This window comes from Macaca thibetana, chromosome 10 (assembly GCF_024542745.1).
Source record: "Macaca thibetana thibetana isolate TM-01 chromosome 10, ASM2454274v1, whole genome shotgun sequence".
Taxonomy (NCBI): Eukaryota; Metazoa; Chordata; class Mammalia; order Primates; family Cercopithecidae; genus Macaca; species Macaca thibetana.
The window spans coordinates 54,633,281-54,657,592 of record NC_065587.1 but is presented as its reverse complement, the minus strand read 5'-3'; the positions used below and the strand labels follow the sequence as shown (position 1 = coordinate 54,657,592).

General features: G+C 44.3%; 3 protein-coding genes across 5 annotated transcripts in view; all 3 read left to right on the top strand.

Moving 5' to 3' along the window:
- The window catches only part of DNTTIP1 (deoxynucleotidyltransferase terminal interacting protein 1), a 505,046-nt gene that overhangs the window by 8,270 nt on the left and 472,464 nt on the right, over nt 1-24,312 (top strand). The gene's annotated exons all lie outside the window — the stretch shown is intronic.
- The window catches only part of WFDC2 (WAP four-disulfide core domain 2), a 232,770-nt gene that overhangs the window by 12,148 nt on the left and 196,310 nt on the right, over nt 1-24,312 (top strand). The gene's annotated exons all lie outside the window — the stretch shown is intronic.
- The window catches only part of SYS1 (SYS1 golgi trafficking protein), a 398,294-nt gene that overhangs the window by 290,631 nt on the left and 83,351 nt on the right, over nt 1-24,312 (top strand). Inside the window, exon 1 of one of the 3 annotated variants that reach the window (XM_050806600.1) lies at nt 16,170-16,173. The exons of the other annotated variants lie outside the window; for them this stretch is intronic. The gene's annotated coding sequence lies outside the window, so the exon portion shown is untranslated. Of the gene's footprint in view, nt 1-16,169; nt 16,174-24,312 lie in introns of those variants that run through there. 3 annotated transcript variants of the gene reach the window in all.

The window sequence follows — 24,312 nt, the reverse complement described above, 5'->3', positions numbered from 1 at the left end:
TTTGCATGCTTTTTCACATTTAAACTTTAAGACAATGAATAAAGCAGGTACTACAGTATCCAATTTTACAAACAGGAAAAATAAGGCTCAGAGTCAGACTCCTATACAAGGTGACAGGAGGAAGGAATGCTTTGGGTGAATTTGACAGGGGCTGTCTAAGGAATAAAGCTTCTTACCCAGGCCTGAAGAGCAGCCAAGAGGATTCCCTGTGCCCAAAGCTGGGATAAGGAGAGAGAACCACTGAGGGTCACCTCTGCAGTTCATGCAATCGATGTGCCTGCTGTACAGATGGTGCGTGAGCTCCAGATAGAAGCATCAGTTAGCATAAACTGTCTCTAGTGTCATCTTGATTAAAAATAGGACAATCTCCAATTTTATAAACACATTTTTAAGTTGTATTTTCCACATTAAAGTCAGTAATCCACCTGGAACTTATTTTTGTGAAAGGTTTAAGTAGAGACATTGTTTCATTTTTTTTCCAATATGAAATACCAATTGTTCCCTATATCATTGATTCCCCCTATTGATCATAAAACTGTATTTATTTTGTACCAGTTTTCATATGTGGATGGATGCACTCTGCTAGGTTTTCTTACTCATTTTGCTCGTTCCCAGAACAATACCATACTCTTTTAACTTGCATCTATATTTTTTATAACCTGGTGCTTCACAATAGAAGTCTTTTCTGTTTTACTTATTTAGAATTGTTTTGACTATCCCTGTGCTTTTACTCTACCATATAAACTTTAGGGTCAATTTGACAAGGTCCTTAAATACTCTGTTGAATTTTTACTATGATGGCATCAATGTTATAAATTACCTGGAAGAGCCAAAATATTTACCACAGTAAGTCTTCCCAAGTATAAAAAAAATAAGTATCACTCTATTTATTCAAGACCTCTTCAAGTCATTTAATAAAATTTTATTTGCATCATATAATTTTTGCAAGTTTTTCCTTGGTTCATTTCCAGGTACTCATAAATTTTATGGCTGTTGTGAATAGTTTACCCATTGAATCTCTTGGATTTCATCCTAAGACAATCATATCATTTGTAAACACTCACAATTTTATCTCTCCCTTTCCAATCCTTACACCTCTTTATTTTTAAGTCCAATTTTATTGCATTGGCCTAAGATCACTAATACGAGATTGACTGAGAATGGAGATGGATAAATTCTGCCCTTGTGACTGTCTTTAAGGATGCCACTTACTTTTTTTTTTGAGACGGAGTCTGGCTCTGTCGCCCAGGCTGGAATGCAATGGCGCAATCTCGGCTCACTGCAAGCTCCGCGTCCCGGATTCACGCCATTCTTCTACCTCAGCCTCCCGAGTAGCTGGGAGTACAGGCGCCCACCACCACGCCCAGCTAATTTGTTTGTATTTTTAGTAGAGATGGGGTTTCACCGTTTTAGCCAGGATGGTCTCGATCTCCTGACCTCGTGATCCGCCCGCCTTGGCCTCCCAAAGTGCTGGGATTACAGGCGTGAGCCACTGCGCCAGGCCAAGGATGCCATCACTGAGTATATTTGCTGCAACAGTTGGTAAATACTCTTTATCAGGTTAGTTATGTTCACTTTTGTTCCTAGTCTAGGGTGTTTCTATTTTTATTGTGCATGAATGTAGAACACAACATAGAATGATTTTTATGAAGCAATTTAGAGATTCATTTGGGTCATCTTTAAACTTTTAATTTGCTTAATCCCCTTGATAGATTTTTCTGTTCTTGAACTACCTTTGCATATCTATTTGTTTATTATATTTATTATAGGGATCCCCTACTATTATAATAAATATCCTAGCATGTATTATACTTGTCACTTTGAAATATTTCAAATGTATGGAAAAAATGGGAAGAACAGTACAAAGAACTACCATATTCCCTTCACTTAGATTCACTAAATGTTAACATTTTGCCACATTTGTTTTGTCATTCTTTCTCTTCTGTGTGTGTGAGAGAGTAAAATGCTTTATTCCAACCATTGAGAGTAAGCTGTATACATCATGCTCCTCTATCCATGAATATTTCAGTGTGTATTCCCTATGAATAAGGACACTTTTATATAACCACAGTACAGTTATCAACTTCAGAAAATTCAACACTGACAATTCCCTAACATTTAGGATTTTCCTGTGTATTCTCATAAGAAAGAATGTCTAGTTTCTTAAACACTGATTGTGATATCAAACACACAATATCAAAGATAAGCACCACAAAGTTTCCACCTGTGCTTTCCCTTTTTTTAGTCTCTGAAATCATTTGGGATAGAAATTTCTTGTAAGTTTAGTAAAAAATGAATACATTTCATAATATTTCCCATTTTAAAATGAGAGATTTAATTATCAAATAAAAGCCTCTAATCTGTTTTCTTTTACAAAAGGAGAAATTTAATGATTAGACATTTATTCAGGTTTTAAATTTCTTCTGAAACCAGAAAGAACAAAGAAGAGGAAACTTGTCATGCCTGGTAACCACTGAAGCAATTCATTTCAGATCTGTGTTACAACTCCTGATAAATAAAATCAAAGAGGATCACACCCACTACAGTAATTTCCAAATAGTTCCCAAAAGAAAGTGCTAAACCTGACCAACAATAGCAACATTCTCAATAGGAGGTGGAGTGAGGATTGGTGCCACAAGGAACTGGGAGCTGATCCTAAAGGAAAATAGATATCTACTAGTTGTTGACCTATGTCACTGTGCACTCGTCTCACAAACAATGCCTTTAATCCTCACCACCATACAAGAAAGGAACTATTATTAACCCCATACATACATGATAAAACTGATGCTCAGAAAGATGAATTCCCCAGCAATTCAGACATAACTCACACAATTATGATTCAAGATATGATCTGTCTCACTCAAAACCCACTATTGTTTCCACTCCACATGCTGAGAGCAAGGCCACAAATCCCACCATCTCTCTCACTTCTTTCCTTTCCCCCTATCATCCCCCATGTCCTAGACCATGGGCCAGGTGCGGTGACTCATGTCTGTAATCCCAATGCTTTGGGAGGCCGAGGCAGGACAATCACTTGAGGCCAGGAGTTGAAGATCATCCTGGGCATCTTGGTTCAAGACCAGCCTATGAGACCCTATCTAGAAAGAAAGAAAGAAAGAAAGAGAGAGAGAGAGAGAGAAAGGAAGGAAGGAAGGAAGGAAGGAAGGAAGGAAGGAAGGAAGGAAGGAAGGAAGGAAGGAAGGAAGGAAAGAGGAAGGAAGGAAGGGAAAGAAAGGAAGGAAGGAGGGAGGGAGGAAAATAAGGAAGGAAGGAAGAACGGAAGGAAGGTCAGGTGTGATGATATGCACCTGTAGTCCTAGCTACTTGGGAGGCTGAGGCAGAAGGCTCCCTTGAGTCCAGGAGCTCAAGGTTACAGGGAGCTGTGACTGCACCATTGCACTTCAGCCTGGGCAACAGAGTAAGACTCTGTCTCTTAAAAACAAACAGATAAATAAATAAATAAAAATGTTGGTTCTAACAGGGTGGAAAAACACTTAGATAGTCTCTAGAGACTCTGACTATGATACAAGTCTAGGCTTGACTCAGCAGTCATCTCATGTCCATTCCCAACCCACCCAGAGATCCCAGTAAATCTGGGAGATCCTAGCAAACCATTTTTTAAGTGAAGAGCAGAGACTATGGCAGAATCTACAGACTGATGCACTCCACATCCATTTCAACAATGTTTTGTGTACCTCTCTATAATGCAGAGGCTAGAATGTTAAAAGCTACATTCTCCAGACTCCCTGAAGCTAGGGCCTGTCTGTGGTTTACATTTCACCAATCAGATGCACACTCACAAGGGTTGAACCAAGAGTAAGTTGGAGGAAAGCAGAGTGTAGGACACATATTTTGCTGGTAGAGACCATGGCCGAAGCAGAATGGTTCTCCAGCCGAGAGTTTCCTGAATTGTGGCCAAGGCACCATGACTCAGGGGGAGGAAATTTTCCTGATACTCAGTGTCCAGGCTTCTCCTTCAGCCCTCCAAGTGATTTTGTAGGACACCTAATCCTAATAATAAATCACTTTCTGTTTAAACTAGCTAGAGTAGTTCCTGGTTTTGTAACTGATGCTTAACCAATATAGAAGATAAGAGAGATACAGGAGTTTGATTAGGTCAATCAGCCAGTTGATGGCAGAGCTGAGATTCAAACTCAAGAATCTTAGGATGTGGCCTTCTGCTCCCAATCCCCAAGTAACCTGCACTCTCAGGACACCGATCAGAGGAGCTGGGGTAAAAGGAATTCTTAGGGAGATCCTGTGGTCCTGGTTTTAGCTGACTCCTCTTCACCCCATTGGTGAAGGAGGAATTTCTGACCTAGGGTTATAAGGATGGCCAACCACATGACACCCAACACTGAACAGATGAAGTCCATTGCCGTTTATTATTCACATCCCAGTCTGGGGGACAAGGATACTGCATGCCACCCAGGGCCACACGGAGATTGCACTTGGGAACCCCGTGTGCCACCAGGGGCTGTGGGAGGCAAGGTTTATAGTGTCACAAGGGTGGGATGTTCTCTGCCTCCCACAGGAGGGTATGACTGGCTTGCTTGAATAATCCTGCAGCCTGTCAGGAAACTGAAACCCATTCATCAGGAATAAGCAGGACCTGTAGCTGCTCCCTTAATAAGGAGGTTGTTTAGCTAGGAGACTTTTCCCATGGGAGTACAGTAAAGAGGGAAACCTGAGGTTAGAAAATTCCAGGTCCCTTCTGATTTTATCAGATGTCACGGCAGCAGATAAGATTGAATTTGAATTTTAAATTTTGGACCACATCTCCTTGAACAAAATTGTTGAGATGATGAGAAAAAAACAGTGTTGAAGATAGCAGTGCCAGGCAGATACTCCCTCTAAGGGATAAATAAGCAGGTGACCTCTCTTATGGATGGCCCAGGGCACCAGCAGTTGTGGTCATAAGTGAGTTACATGAAGTCAGCCTCTCCTGGATTTTTCACAATGTGAATACATGCTTTTCCAAACATGCCCTTACAGTACTAGAATTCATCTTAGCACTGACCTTTCTTCTCACAGTTGTTTGGGGGTTTGGGCATCACATACTGGCCTCTGGTACTTTCAGACCTTCAGCATAACAAGAGAGAGCCAGACCATATGTCATCCCTGTCCCTAGGATTCTGCCCCACCACTTTCTGTGGATGCAATCAAGCCTGAGGATTGCCTTCAGGAACAAGCAACCACCCTGTTGGCCAATGTTGAACTTTCCTTGGTAAGACAACCCATAATGTTAATCAGCTTCTGGTCTATTTGCTTCCATGGACTTGTAACCAAAGCCAAGTATCTTGTTCTATAGATGTTAATTAATTCATTATGCTCCATATTTCATGTATGCTTTAGAGGCAATCACTCACATCTTTCTTTAATTCTTTAAAAAAATTACTCTCCATACTCCAGCCCCAGTAGAGGTGAACCCTTAGCCAGCTCCTAGCTCCAAGCAAGTTTCTTTGGGAAGGGCAGGGGGTTCTTTCTTAAATGAGGCCCTTCTGGCTGTCCCCTGACTCCACTCTGAGGCCTTATTTCTCTATCAGGGCTTTTTAATCTAAGGTCCATACATCCCTTCTGGGATCCCTAAATCCCAGGAAATGATATGCCATTGTCATGTGCATTTTTCAGAGGAGTGAGTTCCTCAGCTTCTCAAAATGGCTTAGATCCCAAAAAGATTAAGACCCATTGCTGGAAGTCTAGTTCATCCCTCTATCACTTAACTTCTGATTTCCTTATCTGTTGGCTGCTCCTCTGATGTTCCCCAACCTTCTCCTTTTTTGCTCTACATTACATCTACCTGTTAATCTGTATCTCCCTGGACTGGACTGAGAGCCCTTTGAGAGTAGGGACTGTATCAATCTTTTTCACCTCTGTATTCATAGCAAACTAACACATACCCAGTACCAAATAACTAGGGATGCTAGCTCCATGAATGTAGGAACCTTTTGTGTTTGGTTCATATCTTTATCTTAGATGCAAGGCATAGGACCTGACACATAGTCAGTGCTCGATAAACATTAGATGCAGACAAGAACTTGTGGAATGAACAAATGAATGCATTCAGAAAGAAGCCACTTCGCTCTCCATCTTTGCCCATCCCTGGGACCCCTAAACAGTGTTTAGACATTTATGGTTTTCTTTGTTCCTAATTACAAGGGTCCTTTAAAAATGATAACTTATACCAAGTTGGGATAAAGGCACTGGCATATCACCCCCAGTCTGGGGTCAGGCAACTGGGTTGGTGGCCAGATGCCCTCATGGTAGTGTTGGCCACAGTGAAAAAAATCTCTGCTAAGCTGGATGACAAAGAGAAAGATTGGGAAATGAGGAAAAATAAGGAAAGATCAGATCATTCAAATCCTCCCTGATAATCAATGGGTGACAGATGACAGATGGGACTGCAACATCTCCTCCTACACAGATGACAACCGTGTGGTCCAACCACTCCCCAGCTGGGGTTTTCCCACCTAAACCATTCCTGACTTGTACTTGTTAAATTTCCCCCCGCCCTCAATGATTTCCCAGAATAAAATTCTATGTAGGCTGGTAAGAGGGTGCTTCTCCTCAGAGATGAAATCCCTACAGAGGGGAGCTTGAGGTCTCAGGGAAGATGAGACCTCGAACCTGAGGCAAAGACAGAAAAGGTTTGTGTTAGAAGATAGGGAAAGAGACTGGTAATGCGGGAGCTTGAATGAGTTCCACCAACAATCACCCCAGAAATGATTTGTGTCAGAGATATACTGGGGCGTTTCTGGTAATCTCTCAAGAGTTTAGAGGAAGGCATCCCATTTAAGCAAATTGCTAATGAAGGAAGCTGCAATCTGTCATGAGGAATTGATGTTTGGAGCTCTGACAAGACCTTGAAAAAAAGATCATTGGAGATTAAGTGTCTGTCAACCAGAGCTGAACACTATCCACAAGAGAGGCCTGGGACCAGAGGGGGATTCTCTAAACTATTAAACCCTAAAGCACAAATCATTTTTGGTTCTATCATACATGTGATTTACATTCAATAAAATGCATGGGTTTCAAATGTACTGGCTGATGTGTTTTAATAAATGTATACACACATGTAGCCACTGCCCCAGCAAGAGACAGAATATTTCTATCACTCCGGAATATTTTCTTTATGTTCCTTTATAAGTAACTTTGCTACCCTCTAGGGAATAAATCCCTGCCCTAGGCAGCCACTGATCTGCTTTCTTTCACTATTGATTAGTTTTGCCTGTTCTAGAATATCAGATATATGCAATTATATTGTATGTAATCTTTTGTCTAGTTTTTTTGGTTAAACATAATGTTTTTGAGATTCATCCATGTTGTTGCCTGTGTTGACAACCTGTTCCTTTTTATTGCTAAGTAATATTCCATTATATGGATATCCACAATCTTTTTATCCATTCTCCTATTGACAGGCATTTGGATTTTTTCTAGTTTAGGGCCATTATGAGTAGAACATTTTTAAATATTCTTTTCAAATCTTTATATGGACACATGCTTTCATTTTTCTTGAGTAAATGCCTAGGAGTAAAATTGCAAGTCATAGGGTAGATGTATATTTAACTTCATCATAAACTACCAAAGTTTTCCAAAGTGGTTGTGCCATTTTGCATTTTCAGCAGCAATGCATAAGAATTCTAGCTACTTCACATCCTCACCACCACTTAATATTGTCAGTTCATTTTGTCTTAGCCACTTTAGTGGGTACAAAGTAATGTCTCATTGTGGATTACATTTGCATTTTCTGGTAATTAACAATGTCAAGCATCTTTTCATGTGCCAATAATGACCATTCATGTATCTTCTTTTGTGAAATACCTATTTAAGTCTTTGGCCCTTTTTTGTGTTTTGTCTTTGTGAAACTGAGTCGTAGGTGCTCTTTATATATCTATATTATGTTAATATACGCACGTCCTTTGCATAATATAATCATCCATTGTCAGGTACATGTATTGTGAATATTTTCTCCAAGTCCTGGTGACTGACTTTCACTTTCTTAATAGTTTTTTTTTTTTTTGAAGTGCAGAAGTTTTAAATCTAAAAATCAACTGCAGCCTGAAAAATAACAGCTCCCAAGGCCATCCAACTGGCTGTCTGCCCCAGGTACAAAAAGAAGATAGACTCTGACGTCAGAGTAAGCTGAGGTCCAATTCCACATGCTATCTCTCATTTAATTTTCACAGTAAATTTTACGAACTAGCTACTTTTATGGTCTTGTTATACCAATAAGAAAACTGAGATGTAAGGATGTGTTCCTATGTCACAGTTCAAGAGATATTTCAGACTTGAGGCAAAAGCAATGGTATCCATGGCCACTTCCATGGTCAAAGGAGAGGACTGTTGGGAGGGGTGTTGCCTGCAGTTTTCCTGAAGCAGATCTTGGAGAGACACACTTAACAGTGGCATTGTGTGCCAAAGCACAATGGTAGACAGTACTGACCATCAAGGGCTAAGGAAAAGGCTATTGCTCTGATTTGAAGGGTCCTAATAAACCTTGAGATTCTTGTAGGAGCCAATAGAAGTGGGAGAGAGACTCAATGATGTAAATGACTTATATACCACACCAGTAGGTGGGGTGGGGTAAGACAAGATTTAATTTAATTTAGAAAAGAATCAAACAAAACATTTCTTACATCCAAATATTCTAAAAATATATATATAAATATATAATATATAAATATATAAACATAAAATATATCATATATATAATATAATATAATATATATCATATATATATACATATGTTCCTTACAGGCACTTTCCAGTTCTCTTATGAACCCTTCATAAACATCACTTTCATACCCACATGACATTCCATCCAGTAAAAATGTCCACCACAGTGTACTTAGCCAGTCCCCAACTGCCTGTTCATGTTATTTCTAGCTTTCCCTATTATAAAAGCCCTAACATAAATATCATCTCATCATGCACAAAACTTTTTCCTAAATTTTATGTATTTCCATTGGTCCGTATTTCCTGGGGCAGATGTTCAGAAGTAAAACTATGATGTCAGTGAATACCAATATTTATAAATTCCTTGGTGTTGATTGCAAGACTATTTTCCAGGAAAACTGTACTAATTTGCAGTCCCATCTGCATGTCTGAAGGAGACTCAGCAACATTCTCAGTGACTGATTGGGTTTTCCATGTACCGTAATAGAAGGAAGGGCAGGGGACAGGCTCCAGACCTCATACTTGAGTGTTGAGAACAGAGGTCAGGTAGATACTCCATGGAATAAATTACTAGGGTATGTTCCAGACTCTCTCCAGGAGTGGCAAGAACTCTGGGCTTGATTTCAGCTGACTTTGATTCTAGGTGTCACTTGCTAGTTATGTGTTCCTCAGCAAGTCACTGCTTCCTCTTTCAACCTCCCTTTAACTTATCTGCAAAATGGAGACAATAATGCCTCTATCTGGAGAGGATCGCAAAGAGCAAATGATGCCGTGTATGTTCCCACTGTGTTATAAACCACAAGCTCCTGTGTAGGCTTGAGTCTTCTCTGTACTTGGTTGATGCACTCCATTCCTAGAACATCAGCATCTCCAATGAAGCTGCTAAGATCAAGTTTGGGAATGAGAAAAGTTGAAGACTCAATCCTAGACCCGGTCAGGTGCAGTGGTTCACACCTGTAATCCCAGTACTTTGGAAGTCCAAGGCGGGCAGATCACCTGAGGTCAGGAGTTCGAGACAGTCTGACCAACATGAAGAAACCCCATTTCTACTTAAAATACAAAAATTAGCTGGGCATGGTGGCACATGCCTATAATCCCAGCTACTCGGGAGGCTGAGGCAGGAGAATTGCTTGAACCCGGGAGGCAGAGGTTGCTGTGAGCCAACATTGCACCAATGCACTCCAGCCTGGGCAACGAGAGCAAAACTCCATCTCCAAAAAAAAAAAAAAAAAAAATCTCCTAAACTCAGGGGTTCCACCACAAAAGCCCAACATTTTCTGCTCTTAGCACAAACACTTCAAAAGTCTGAACTCAATGTTTCCCCCTTCCCACCTTCCCGCCTTGTGTGTGTGTGTGTGTGTGTGTGTGTGTGTGTGTGTAAAGAGAGAGAGAGCTCTGAGCACTGTCTACCCTGCACTCCACTCAGGATGCCCCCCACAGGGTGGGTGTTTCCATGTTAGTGCCTTTCTCCTTTTCTAATAGGGGAATGAGACAAGACTCACTGCTGGGCTTTCCGTTTTTCCTTACACTGCCCCCCTTAGCAGTGTTAGGAAGGAAGGAAAGGAAGGAAGGAAGGAAGGAAGGAAGGAAGGAAGGAAGGAAGGAAGGAAGGAAGGAAGGAAGGAAGGAAGCGGGCATTTTACGTAACAGGAGCAGGAGCAGGAGCAAGAGAGAGTAGTGTGGGGGTGGGGGTACTATACACTTTTTTTGTTTTTTGAGACGGAGCTTCAGTCTTGTTGCCCAGGCTGGAGTGCAATGGTACACTCTCGTCTCACTGCAACCTCCGCTTCCTGGGTTCAAGCGATTCTCCTGCCTCAGCCTCCCTAGTAGCTGAGATTACAGGCACCCACCACTACATCCTGCTAATTTTGTATTTTTAGTAGAGACGGGATTTCACCATGTTAGTCAGGCTGGTCTTGAACTCCTGACCTCAGGTGATCCGCCCGCCTTGGCCTCTCAAAGTGCTGGGATTACAGGCGTGAGCCACCGCACCTGACCACACACTTTTAAACGACCAGATCTCATGAGAACTCACTCGCTATCATGAGAACAGCACGAGGGGATGGTGCTAAACCATTCATGAGAAATCCACCTCCACGATCCAACTACCTCCCATCAGGCCCCACTTCCAACACTGGGGATTACAGTTCAACATGAGATTTGGTGGAGACACAGATCCAAACCATATTACCTCCCATCCTCTCTCGCCTATGCCTACTCCAACCAGTGTGACCCCACCACCATCTTCTCATCACTCCACCGCCAACGTCTTTGTCAAAGTTACCACTGTTCTCCAGCTTGCTGAGTCCATGGTCAGTTCTCATCTCTAGTCCTAGCTGGCCCACCAGCTGCACTTGCCATGGGTGATTGCTCACTCTTCCTTGAGTCACTTTCTTCACTTAGCTTCAGGACAGCATGATGTCTTGGTTTTACTCCTTCTTCATGGATTGCTCCCTTGGTCTCCTTTGTTGATTCCTCCTCTCCTCCCCAAAGGCCAAATTCTGGGAATCCCTGGGCTCAACTCTTGATCTTCCTTTTTATCCATACTAATTTCTTTTCTTTTTTAACTATTATTTTAAGTTCAGGGGTACATGTGCAGGTTTGTAGTATAAGTAAACTCATGGCATAGGGATTTGTTGTACAGGTTATTTTGTTACCCAGGTCTTAAGTCTAATACCCATTAGTTACATTTCCTAATCCTCCCCCTCCTCTCACCCTTCATCCTCAGGCAGGTCCCAGTGTGTGTTGTTCCCCTCTATGTGTCCCTGTGTTCTCATCATTTCGCTCCCACTTATAAGTGAGAACATGTGGCATTTGGTTTTCTGGCCCTGCGTTAGTTTGCTAAGGATAATGGCCTCCAGCTCTATCCATGTTGCTGCAAAGGACATGATCTCATTCTTTCTTTTCTCACCAGTATCATAGCTTCAAGTACCAGCTGAATGCTGATGACTCCCACATTTGCATCTCCAGCCCAGCCCTCTCACCTAAACTCCAAACTCAGATATCCAGCTGACTTCCTGATGTCTCAACATAGATGCCTCATATACATCTCAAACTTAGTAGATCCAAAACTGCATTCCTGAGCCTCAATTTCTTTGAATGATGACATCATCCTTTCAGTCACTCCAGCCAAAAATCCTGACATCATCTTTGACTCCTCACTTACTTTCACACTCCATATCCAATCCGTTAGGAAATCTAATTCATCCTATCTTCAAAATGTGATTATAAAAGTATATATGAAGTACCTGTAATTTCCTAAATTGGAATATTCTTAACCCACACAGTGGGGTAGGGGAAGGGGTCCACCTTTCCCTCCGTCTCTTAATATTAGGATGTAACACAAAGTGACCCTGGAGTCCTTCCCAGCTTGAATGCTGCCTGACCCCAGCACATGACTGTAGCACATTAGCCTCCAACCCTCTGAAGTTCTAGCTCTACCCCGCCCAATTTCTATGTCCTGTACTCACTCTGATGTGCCCTTCATTCCTGCCCCAGCCTGGGCTACCACCTCCCTTCCTGCCATTTCCTCCCTGTTCCTTTGCTCTTGGCTACCCTGGCTCCCTCCTGTTCCCACAATGCGTACATCTTCCCATATACTTCACCTCTGAAATAGGAGGTGTCCCCAGCTGGCCTCTCATCCCAGATTATATGCCAATCTAGACAAACCTCCTTGAATTCTTTGCCACTGCCAGGTCCCAGAAAGTCTCTTTCTAAGACCTTACAAGCCAATGAGGTTGTCCCAGCTTCTCTTCTATATGGCTCCCATTTATCGAAGCTACACCAAGAGGTGAGTTCAGGTCCTAGCTTTCACCTTCCTAGCTGTTTAATGGGGAAAATAACAACACCTACTTCATGCACCAATTCTGAGGATTAAATAAGATGTCTGGCACATAATAATCACGCAACAGGCATTTGTTGTTGTTACCTTGCTGTTACTACTGCCCTCTGCACCATGCTTCATTCACATGCATGCTCTAATATAATCCCTGCGCTGTGGGTTGAGATTTACAAATCAAGATGTACTATCATTTTTTTTTTAAAGAAATTGAGGCTCAGAGGGGTTTCAAGTGAAATTTTTTTCCAACACACTGCAGCTAGAAAGTGGCAAAGCAGAGATTCAAACTCGGGTGGGCCTGGCCCTAAAGTGTTAGCCCTTGCTATATGATATACTGTATCCTCAAAATGACTTTCTCTGGGGAAGAGCAAATCCATAAAATGTACATACATGCACACTCCTTCTAAAAAGTAATGAGAGGCCAGGCTCGGTGGCTCACTCCTGTAATCCCAGCACTCTGGGAGACCAAGTCGGGTGGATCACTTGAAGTCAGGAGTTCAAGACCAGCCTGGCCAACATAGTGAGACCCCATCTCTACTAAAAATACAAAAATTAGCCAGGCATGGTGATGCATTCCTGTAATCCCAGCTACTCAGGAGATTGAAGCGGGAGAATTGCTTGAACCCGGGAGGCGGAGGTTGCAGTCAGCCGAGATCGCACTACTGCACTCCAGCCTGAGCAACAGAGCAAGACTCTGTCTCAAAGAAAAAAAAAAGAAAGAAAGAAAAATAGAAAGTAATATGGAAATATGTACCAAAAAGTCTTACAGATGCTTGTACAGTTTATAAAATGCCTAAATAAAACAGTTGGAGTTATGTATAACAAGATATTATTAGTTTCTTGTTTGTGGAACTGCACGTGATGTTTTACAGTCAATTACTGTTTCTGCTATCTCAAGACCACTCCTGGCCAGACTCAGTGGCTCACTCCTGTAATCCCAGCACTCTGGGAGGCCAAGGCAGGTGGATTACTTGAGTCTAGGAGTTCGAGATCAGTCTGGGCAACATGGTGGAACCCCGTTTCTACCAAAAAAAAAAAAAACTAGCTGAGTGTGGTGGTGTGCACCTGTAGTCCCAGATACTCGGGTAAGCGGATCACCTGAGGCTGGGAAGTAGAGGTTGCAGTGAGCAACAGAGCCACTCCACTCCAGCCTAGGCAACAGAGTGAGACTCTGTCTCAAAAAAAAAAAAAAAAAAAAAAAAAAAAAAAAAAAAAAAAAAAGATAAAAGACCACTCCTTTCTCTGGGTTGCGTGGCATAAGAAATTACAATGGGTATACAAGACATCAAGGAACAAAGAGAACACACTTCCTCCGTATGCCTCCCAGGGGCGACATGACTCTGAAATAGATGTGACACCCTCTGGGGGAGGGGGACATGAACAATCTCTGTTGGAGAAAGTAACTAGGGTCTTAATTTTCTCATTTCTGTTGCAAAATGTCATCATCCAGAATTCTTTCCAATAACACATCAGCCCCTTTGAATTTACCTCACACATTTTTAAAGGTGTTGTTTGCTTACTGTTTTTTCCCTTCTACTCTCTCTCCTATCCCGTTGTTTCTATATTTGATACAAATATTTAAATTAAACATAGTCGAAGAAGGATGGTTTGCATTAGGGCTTCTGTTGCACTTGGCCATGATGCCCAGGGCCCAGGTGCAGGTCCCTCCAACAGCAAGGCAGACACCTGTTAGCCAGTGATTTTTTTATAAGAAAAATAATACAAGAACTTCTGATTAAAGATGGCAAAATGAAAGTGATGTAGCTCCACTTTCTTCTCTGAAACCCACAGCCTTCCTTCTTTGATGAAATTAGAAAGCAGTTTCAATCCTGGGCCGCAGTTGGTTTTGAAGATCTGGATGGGAGGGTAACAGGGAAACCCATTGGGAAGGGTTAAAGTGCACCTCAAGTGAAAACAACAGAGGTGAAAGCCCCAAGCACAGACCCTGGCACATAGTAGGTGCTCCATGACCCTTATTCATGAAGGACGCTTGTTTTCTTCAAGCAGAGGGACTTCTAAGCTTGAGCCAGGCTAGGAGGAAGGGTGTAGGGAAGAGCCAGCATGAGTGAGGGCCACTGCCAGGAGAGGTGTCTCTTTCTCTCACATACACACACAAACACACACACAACACAAACACACACCAAAACACACATACACATGGAAACACACAAACACAAACACGATACACACACAAATATACAACACAAACACAATACACACACCAACACATACACATGGAAACACACAGATACATACACATGTACACACACACAAATACATATACACACACACAAATGCATATACACAACACATATGTATATACACAAATACACAGAAGCACATCACACACACACAAACACATATACATGGAAACACACACACACACTTTCTCCAAGAGAAGGAACAGAGTCCAGGCCAAACCCATGGAATCAGATCCTGGGGCAGAACCAGCCACGAGTCAGCCAGTGGGAGGGGTCAGGGAGATCTGGAGGACATGTGGATGACTTGGGGGGTGGCCCCCACTCAAACCAGACCCCTCTGTCTTCTGACATCCCCAGCCTTCAGGCAAACCCTCTGCCCGGCACCCAACCTGAGGTTGGAGAGAGGGTATGGCTGAGTTTCAGCCCTGACAAAGGCCGCACCTCTCTGCCAGCCACAGCTGTGGCCCATAGATCTCGGGCTGGGGCCCAAAAGGTCTGATCCCACCCAGCACAGTGATTATCTTGACATGTTAACTTGGGCAAGTTACTCTCCCTCTCCAGTCCTGAATTTTCCCTTCTGTAAAATGGGAATAGCCACATTGCCTTGTCTTCCTCCAAGGGGATGGTTGTGTGACTCTGCTGAACTATTCACAAAAGGAAATTGCTTTGCGACTCGCCCAAAACATTAGTCACTGTGATTATTAGCATCATCATCGTTATTGTTCCTCAATCCACATGCCAACTGTCCTCCACCCTCTCTCTCCTCTTGCCCTCTGGAATGCAGCTGAGTTGACAGTAGAAGGCTCTCCAGCACTCCCACGAGTCCTTCCCTGACTTACCTCTCTCCTCTAAGAACCTCCACCTTTTGCCGGCTGGTATTGAGTCAAGGGAAGGACCCTGCTTTCACCCCAAACATTCTCCCCACTACTGACCACCCTGATAAAGTGGGAAGAGCCCTGCCCATCAAGGGGCTCATTGATTGTTTGGGGGCACATCTCATCCTCTCTCTGACCTCAGCTGCCTCATCTGTAGAGGGAAAGTTGATGCAAACCTCACAGTGTTGGCATGAGCACTACACAGGATCATGTAAGATAAAGAGCCCATTTCAGGCCAGACGCAGTAACTCGTGCCTATAATACCAGTGCTTTGGGAGGCTGAGGTGGGAGGATCACTTGAGCCCAGGAGTTTCAGACCAGCCTGGACAACATAGTGAGATCTCATCGCTACAAAAAATGAAAAAAATAGCTGGGTGTGGTGGCATGCACCTGCAGTCCTAGCTACTCAGAAGTCTAAGGTGGGAAGATCACTTGAGCCTGCGAGAGCAAGGCTTCAGTGAACTGTGATTTTGCCACTGCACTCCAGCCTGGGTGACAGAGCAAGACCCTGTCTCCAAAAAAAAAAAAAAAAAAAAAAAAAAAAAAAAAAAAGCCGGTGGGGATAGGGTGCAGGTGGGGGCTGGAAATAGGCTCTGAGAAGCTTGTCATTGCATTTGTCTGTGTAGTGTAGAATAGCTAAACTATCCAGATATCCATCAATAAGAAATGATTAAGTGAAATACAACACATACACAGAGTAGAATACTACGCAGCCCTTAGAAAGAATGGAGCAAGGCATGGTCAGACTTCTTGGTTGCAAGCAACAGACATGCCACACCTGGCTGATATCAGAGAGACCATTTCATAACTCCAGGGTGCACCATCCACACTGGGTTCCATGTAAATACCCCCCTCCTGCTATGTTTTTTGAAACTGTGCAACTTTGAAGCTTTGCAAAGATACCAAGGAATTTATAGAAATAAGGATGAGAGGCCGGGCGCAGTGGCTTATGGCTGTAATCCCAGCACTTTGGGAGGCCGAGGCAGGCAGATCACAAGGTCAAGAGATCGAGACCATCCTGGCCAACATGGTGAAACCCCGTCTCTACTAAAAATACAAAAAGTAGCTGGGTGTGTTGGAGTGTGGCTGTAGTTCCAGCTACTCAGGAGGCTGAGGCAGGAGAATCGCTTAAACCTAGGAGGCGGAGGTTGCAGTGGGCCAAGATCACGTCCCTGCACTCCAGCCGAGAAACAGAGCGAGACTCCATCTCAAATAAAAATAAAAATAAAATAAAATAAAATAAAATAAAATAAGAAATAATGATCAGAAACCAAGAAATTCAGCCAAAGTCACTGGCAAGAATCAACTGGTCAGGATTTTTTCAGTGGCTCTCAATATCATCTCCATCGTAAATGACTTTCCAACTGTTCCTGCACCTTTGCCTTATTCTCTCAAGACTATAACCCTGAAGAAAAGGCATAGAATAATTAAACCTCAGCCATGCATTGTATTTATTAACAGACACTCATGTTTGTACATACTGTACGCCAGGTACTGTTGTAAGAATGTTAAGTAGATTGTCTCCTGATTGCTTTATTTGAATTAATTTAATCTTCACAACAATTCTATGAGGTTGGTGCTATTATTAACTTCATTTTCTGAATGATGACACTGAGACAATTTGTCCAATTTATTTGACAAATAAGCAAACCTGGGATTCTAAACCAAGCAAACTGGTTTCGGAGCACTACGCTAGCTGCCTCTATAAGCATAGGAGACAACTGGAAGGAATCACAAGAAATCATTCTGTGGTAATCTCTAGGGAATAGGATTAACGGGAGCAGGGGATCTTTTTTTCACTTGATAGGTTCTATGCTACATAGGAGTTATTTGTTTGTTTATTTTTTGAGACAGTCTCACTCTGTCACCCAGGCTGAAGTACAGTGGTGCAATCTCAGCTCACTGCAACCTCCACCTCCCAGGCCCAGGCTCAAGCTATCCTCCCACCTCAGTCTCCTAAGTAGCTGGGACTACAGGTGCATGCCACCATGACCACCTAATATTTGTATTTTTAGCAGAGATGAGGCTTCATCACGTTGGCCAGGCTGGTCTGAAACTCCTGAGCTCAAGCGATCTGCCCACCTCAGCCTTCCAAATTGCTAGGATTATAGGCGTGAGCCACTGTGTCCGGCCTAAGTTTTATTTTAATGATGACCCTGGATGGCTTGTATGGTGAAAATATTTTTAATACAAAGGTTTTATCTATCTGATTTTTTTCGTTTGTTTTAGTCTGTGTATGTGAAGCCAAAAACTGAGCTAGCTCTGAGGAAAGGAGGGCTAGTGTGCGCAATGAGCCACCAAGGAATTCTGCCAGGGTTGGAGTTGGAAGGACAATTTGTTGGGGGCCTGAGATGAGAAGGAGGAGGAGGAGGTGATTGCCGCCAGTCTTCTGCAGTTGCTCTTAAACTTGAGCCTGCATCACAGCCACCCGGAGGGCTTTTGGAAACATTGCTGGGCCCCGCTCCCAGAGCTTTGAACTAGTAGATCCAGGATGTGGCCCAAGAATGTTCATTTCTAACGTGTTCCCAGATGATGCTCATGCTGCTGGTCCAAGATCACACTCAGAACCACAGCCCTACCCTTATTGGCAGCACTGTACTTTTTTTTTTTTTCTTTTTTAGATGGAGTTTCACTCTTGTTGCCCAGGATGGAGTGCAATGGCAAGATCTCAGCTTACTGCAACCTCTACCTCCTGGGTTGAAGCGATTCTCCTGTCTCAGCCTTCCGAGTAGCCGGGATTACAGGCGCCTGCCACCACACCTGGCTAATTTTTGTATTTTTAGTAGAGACGGGGTTTCACCGTGTTGGTCAGACTAGTCTCAAACTCCTGACCTCAGGTGATCTGCCCGCCTTGGCCTCCCAAAGTGCCGGGATTACAGGCATAAGCCACCGCGCCCAGCAGCTCTGTACAATTTACAGAGCATGTGCATGTCACCTGCTCTCATCTAGTCCTCCCCACAACCCTGAGAGAAAACGGGGCAGGCAAGGGCAGGGCAGCCATACCTGCTGTGTTGCTAAGGGGAACGAGGGGTGCCCACTTCGCCACAGCCTGCCATGCCCCAGTTATCCGGTCTCCACCACCCCTCCACCATCAGCTCCCACCACACTACCTCACCCACTAAATGCCAGCCCACAAGACTTCTCTCCGTCCCAGAACTTCCAGCTTTGTTTACCCCCGAAGGCCCTGCACTCTCTCCCCCCTGGAACAATGGAAGGCTGCCTCCTTCTCAGACCTCACTTCAAATATTGCCCCCTCAGGGAGTCTCCCCTTGACCACCTCACTTAATCACCTCTCCCCTTCCCAGGTGTTCTCTATACCTGTGATGAGTGACACAGTGGCCACAAACCACATGGGGCTATTGAAATTTAAATTCTCTAAAATAGAACTTAAAATTCATTTCCTTGGTCACATTAGCCACATTGCAAGCGTTCCACATATTGACTGCTATGTTGGACAGCAAGGATATAGAACCTTTCCACCAACACGGGAATCCTACGGACAGCGCAGCTCTCTACCCTTACTCAATTTCATCATCTTCCCAACAATGCTCACTAGTTGAAATCTTATTCGTCTACTTATTTGCTGCCTGCCCTCTCCTAGAACACAAGTTTCTTAAAGACAGCGTAGGACTCTTTCACCACTGAATCTCCAGTGTTTAGCACAGTACCTCACATATTCCCAAAACAGGTATTCAAGAAACATTCACTGGAATGTTGGAGCAACTGCCAAGATTTGGAATTGGAGTCCTGTAATAGGGAACAGGGGTCACTCAGATTATCTTGTTCATCTGGGAGAAAATACACCTCAACTATTATCTGCATAGTGTAGTTAGTTAGTTGTTAGTTTTTTTCCGTCTATATTCTCTATTAATTTCCATCCTCATCTCAGCTGCTGGGAAGAACACACACGCCCTGGCTGCCCAGAGAGGGATGAAGAGCAGCAGTTCCATTCACCACTTCAGGAAAAAGAATCATCTTGGACCTAGGAAAGAGCAGAGCAAGGGATGAGGTGGGCTGGAGATGGGATTGTCCAGGGCAGGATGAAGAACAGAAGGAAGCAGTGGCTCATGAATCCGGGTGTTTTAAATGTGCTTGGGATACCCTAGAATGAAAAATCAGTGCCCAGCTCTGGACTGACACAGTCTGGACTTGAGTCTCTGCTCCACGGCTTATTTGCTGTGCAAATTACTTTCTGGGACTGGATTTCTTTGTCTGTAAATTAAGAAATAACAATGTATTTTTCTAATTAAGATGGTCATGGGAATTAAATGGGTTCTTCATAAGTCCTTAGAATGTCAGGCCCTTGGTATACATTCTTTTTTGTCACCCTTTCCAAAGCCCCAGGGCTGCCACTCACCTCCCATAACAAAAAAAATTGCTTCCCAGCGGTTGCTCATTATACCTCCCCTTCCAGCCTTCCCTTTCCTCTCCTGTACATGTCTCTGGACTAAAACCCTTGTGACTGAACCTGTCTTCTCTGCCCAGCCCCTGGGGACTCCTAACAAAGTTGTAATACTTGCCCTGGCATTCACATTTGCTTTCCCATTTGCTGTTTCTCAGCTTAGCTCCTCACATCTGCTAATTCGGGGCACAGGGTCTAGTACACGCCCACACTCAAGATCCTGAGACCCTAGTCTGCTCCTCTGCCTGGTGGAGGACACTGAGCCCTTGCCCAGCTCTCATGTCCATCACCAGAAGCTTTGTGTCTCCTTTCTTCCTCTGATCACTTGCACAGTGTCACCCAGGAGCTGGGACAAACAAAGATTCCTGGGCCCCACTGCAGGATGCTGCATTTTTAACAGGCCCTCAGGTGATTCATAAGTCCATGAAGTCTTGTGGGTTAGAGCCACTAACCCACAAGCCCTTGTCATGGGATGCAGCATGATCCACGTTGGGGACTGAGGGCGACTGTCTTCTCCAACCTCACCCTCCCCACATGCCCTTGAAAAGCCACTCGAGCCCTGTGCCCAGGAGCCCTCTCCTCCTTTATCGTCTGGGGAATGTCTACCCTTCCTCGCTGGTGCAGCTCACTTGCCACCTCCTCCAGGAAGCCTTCTTGGGATCCATAAAGCTGAGCTGCTCATACCCTCCTCTGTATATTTAACAGCAATTTGCTTTTCATTGTGTGATATGGCCCAGCTTCTTCATTGGGCCTGGGGATCTGAAGCCACACCACTTCAAATGAGCGGGAGGGTGTGAAAAAAGGGCAAGTAATGGCCTGAAAAGAAGGGGGACCTTCCTGATCATCCACTGTGCATGTTCACATTCATCAATGACTTTGCTCTTTCCTTTTAACCTGTGAGGTTGGCATTGCCCACAGGTTGTTTGTTGTTGCTATTGTTTTGTTTTTTGGTTTTGTTTGTTTGTTTTTGAGACAGAGTCTCCCTCTGTCACCCAGGCTGGAGTGCAGTGCCACGATTTTGGCTCACTGCAACCTCTGCCTCCTGGGTTCAAGCGATTCTCCTGCCTCAGCCTCCTGAGTAGCTGGGATTCAGGCACATGCCACCACACCCGGCTAATTTTTGTATTTTTAGTAGAGATGGGGTTTCACCATGTTGGTCAGGCTGGTCTTGAACTCCTGACTTTGTGATCTGCCTGCCTCGACCTCCCAAAGTGCTTGGGATTACAGGTGTGAGCCACCATGCCTGGCCTGCCCACAGGTTTTACAAGAGGGAACACTGAGGCAAAAGCGTCCCGTGGAGGCTGCGCTGCTGACGAATGGCAGAGCGGCTCCTGCCATTCACCTGCACTGTATCTTGGGGCTTTGCTTTGGTCTGCTCCATAAGCTTCCTGAAAAAGTTTTCTTTGAAAAAGTCCAAATTTGTCCCTAATAACTGAAGGATAGAAATGTGAAATGGGCCTACTCTGGGATCAAGACCATCTGGGTTCAAACCCTAACTTGGAAGCTCTGGGCCTTGGGCAACTAACTGGCCTCTTTCAAGTTCGTTTTTCCTCCTGTAGGTTGAAAGGTTTCAACAAGACAATGCAGATGAAAGGCACAGCCTGGCCCCCAGCATGCGGGCCAGTGTGGTAATTGATAGTTTTCTCTTCTGTTTCACTATCCTAGGTCCAAAGAGCCAGAAGAGGAGACTGCCCTTGGAGACAGCAGCTGTGCCAGCTGCAGAAATGGAGAGAGCTGTGAGCTAGAATAGAAGAAGAGAAAGGCCAAAAACCACGGAGAAACAGAGCCAGACAACACAGAGGTGAAATTCAGAAAGGGAGTCCAGCACTTGGCTGAAGTTACAGGCCTTTCCTGCCCTGCACTTTCCCACCCAAGGCCATGTCTAGTTCATGCTATTAAGTCTAAGTAACAGCTTCAGAAGTGGCATCTCTGCCAACCACTAGGGAAGATAGAGCCCTTTTTTTAATGATTCAAACTCTCCAGGGAACCAAGGGGGCTGAGGGCGCTAAGTTCCCTCCACACAGCTGGGCTCAGGACTCCCCCAATATGTATGTGCTTTGTTCCTGATTCTAATCGGCTCTGGGAGTCACATAAACCCCTGCTTGCCTGAGCACCAAGAGACCCAGGCCCGGGGGTCTTTCTTTGGGCTCAGTGCCTTCTGCATCTAAGCTTTCTTGGCAGTTTTACTCTCCTCACACTGTTTCTTGGGTTCTCACTTTCTGTTCTTGGGTTAGTGGATGTTTGTTTTCCTGAATTCATAAGTCCTTTGTAAGTCTTCTATCCCATGACGTAAGATGGGGGTATAAACAAAGAAGCAAGGGCTAGATGACCTTATGTGGGGCATGGCTAGGGAACAGGAATTCCATTATATCCAGCAGGGTAAAGGGGGTAGGAGGAAAAGGAAAAAAGTTCCCAAGACAGGGAACCAGCACCTGTCAACACCAACACACACCTGGTAAGTAGCAGGGCTGGTCTTCAAATCCAGGACTATGGGGCCAATGCATGGAAACAGAAGCAGCTTGTAGACTTCGGCGGTGGGGCTGCCAGAGTGGGGGAATTAAAGAAGGACAGGCTCTGCAGCCCAAGTGCCAGATGCCAAAGGCCTGGAAAGGCTCTAGGACCTAGTTCCAAATCAGAGCTCCAGGCACCATCCAGTGGCCACTAGCGAGATTGCAGGAGAAAAGAACATGATAAAAGAATCCCCAGAGAAGCCAGTGCCGGCCACCTCCAGGGAGGAGGAAGAGAAGGAGCCTGGCCTTTGCTCTCAGTGCCCCCTATCAGTTGACTACCCTGCTCCAGTTTGACCTCCCCACCAGGTTTCTTCCTGGTGCAACTGATGTTTTCTCTCTGTGTGATCTTGGGCAGGCAACTCTGGCCTCTAGGCCTCAGTTTCCCCAACTGTAAAATGAATGATAAGGCAAGGTGAGGTCACATGCCAAGTCCATAGGTCTTTAGCTCATCTGATCCTCATGACCAAATAAGATGATCATTCCCATCCCCCCATACTCCAGACCCTCCTGACCACACATAGTTCGTGCTTCACTCACCTGTAAAGTCCTCCATGGCCTCCTGCAGAAATTCCAGCCACCATTTAAGGATCACCTCTCCAGGATTTCTCCCTCCTCTCATCTGAAGTTCCCTTTTTCTGCTATAGGTGTAGTCAGGTGGACCTCAGCCCTTCTAGCCCGGAGCTCCCTCAGCTCAAGAGTTTTTCTCAATCGTCAGTTTCTCCCTCTTCACCAAGCCTAGCAAGGTGCCCGGCACAGAGTGGTTAAGAGCAGCTGCTCTGAAGTCAGTCAGCCTGGCTTCAAGCCTCATGTGGTAGGCAGAATGGCCTTCCCTGCAAAGATGTCCATGTTTTAATCCCTGGAACCTGTGATTTCACCTCTCATGACAAAAGGGACTTTGCTGATGTGGTTAAGATAGAGAGCTTGAGGCCAGGCACGGTGGCTCATGCCTATAATCCCAGCACTTTGGGAGGCTGAGGCAGGCGGATCACCTGAGGTCGGAAGTTCAAGACCAGCCTGACCAACATAGAGAAACTCTGTCTCTACTAAAAATACAAAAAATTAGCTGGGAGTGTTGGCGCACACCTATAATCCCAGCTACTCAGGAGGCTGAGGCAGGAGAATCCCTTGAACCTGGGAGGCGGAGGTTGCAGTGAGCCGAGATCGCACCATTGCACTCCAGCCGCCTGGGCAACAAGAGCAAAAGCTCCATCTCAAAAAAAAAAAAAAAAAGATAGCTTGAGATGGGACGATTATCTTTGATTATCAAGGTCATGCCAACACAGTCAGAAGGGTCTTTATTAGACAGAGACAGGAAGCTCAGAGTCAGAGAGAGATGTACTGATGGAAACTGAGGCTGAAGTGATGTAGGGCCATTACCCAAGGAATTCAGGTAGGCTCTAGAAGCTGGAAAAAGTCAGGAAACAAAAGCCTCCAGAAGGAATAAACCCTTGCCAACATATCTTAGACTTCTGACCTAAAAACTGTAAGGTAATAAATGTGTGTTGTTAGCCACGCAATTTGTGGTAACTTATTAGAGCAGCCACAGGAAACATCGTGGTTCAGCTTCGTACTGGTTATTTTACTGCTGGAAACTTAACCTTTCTATGCCTCGGTGTCATCTGTAAAATGGGGATGATAAAGGCAATAATTCTTATTTCCCAAGGTGGTTGCAAGTATAAAATGAAAATACCCGCAAATCAGTTACAATAACGCCCAACACTAAATATGTTAGCTGTTACTATAAGAATAGTTAATAGCTACCATTAATTGAGGGCCTGATAGGTACCAGGCACAATGTCACATGCCT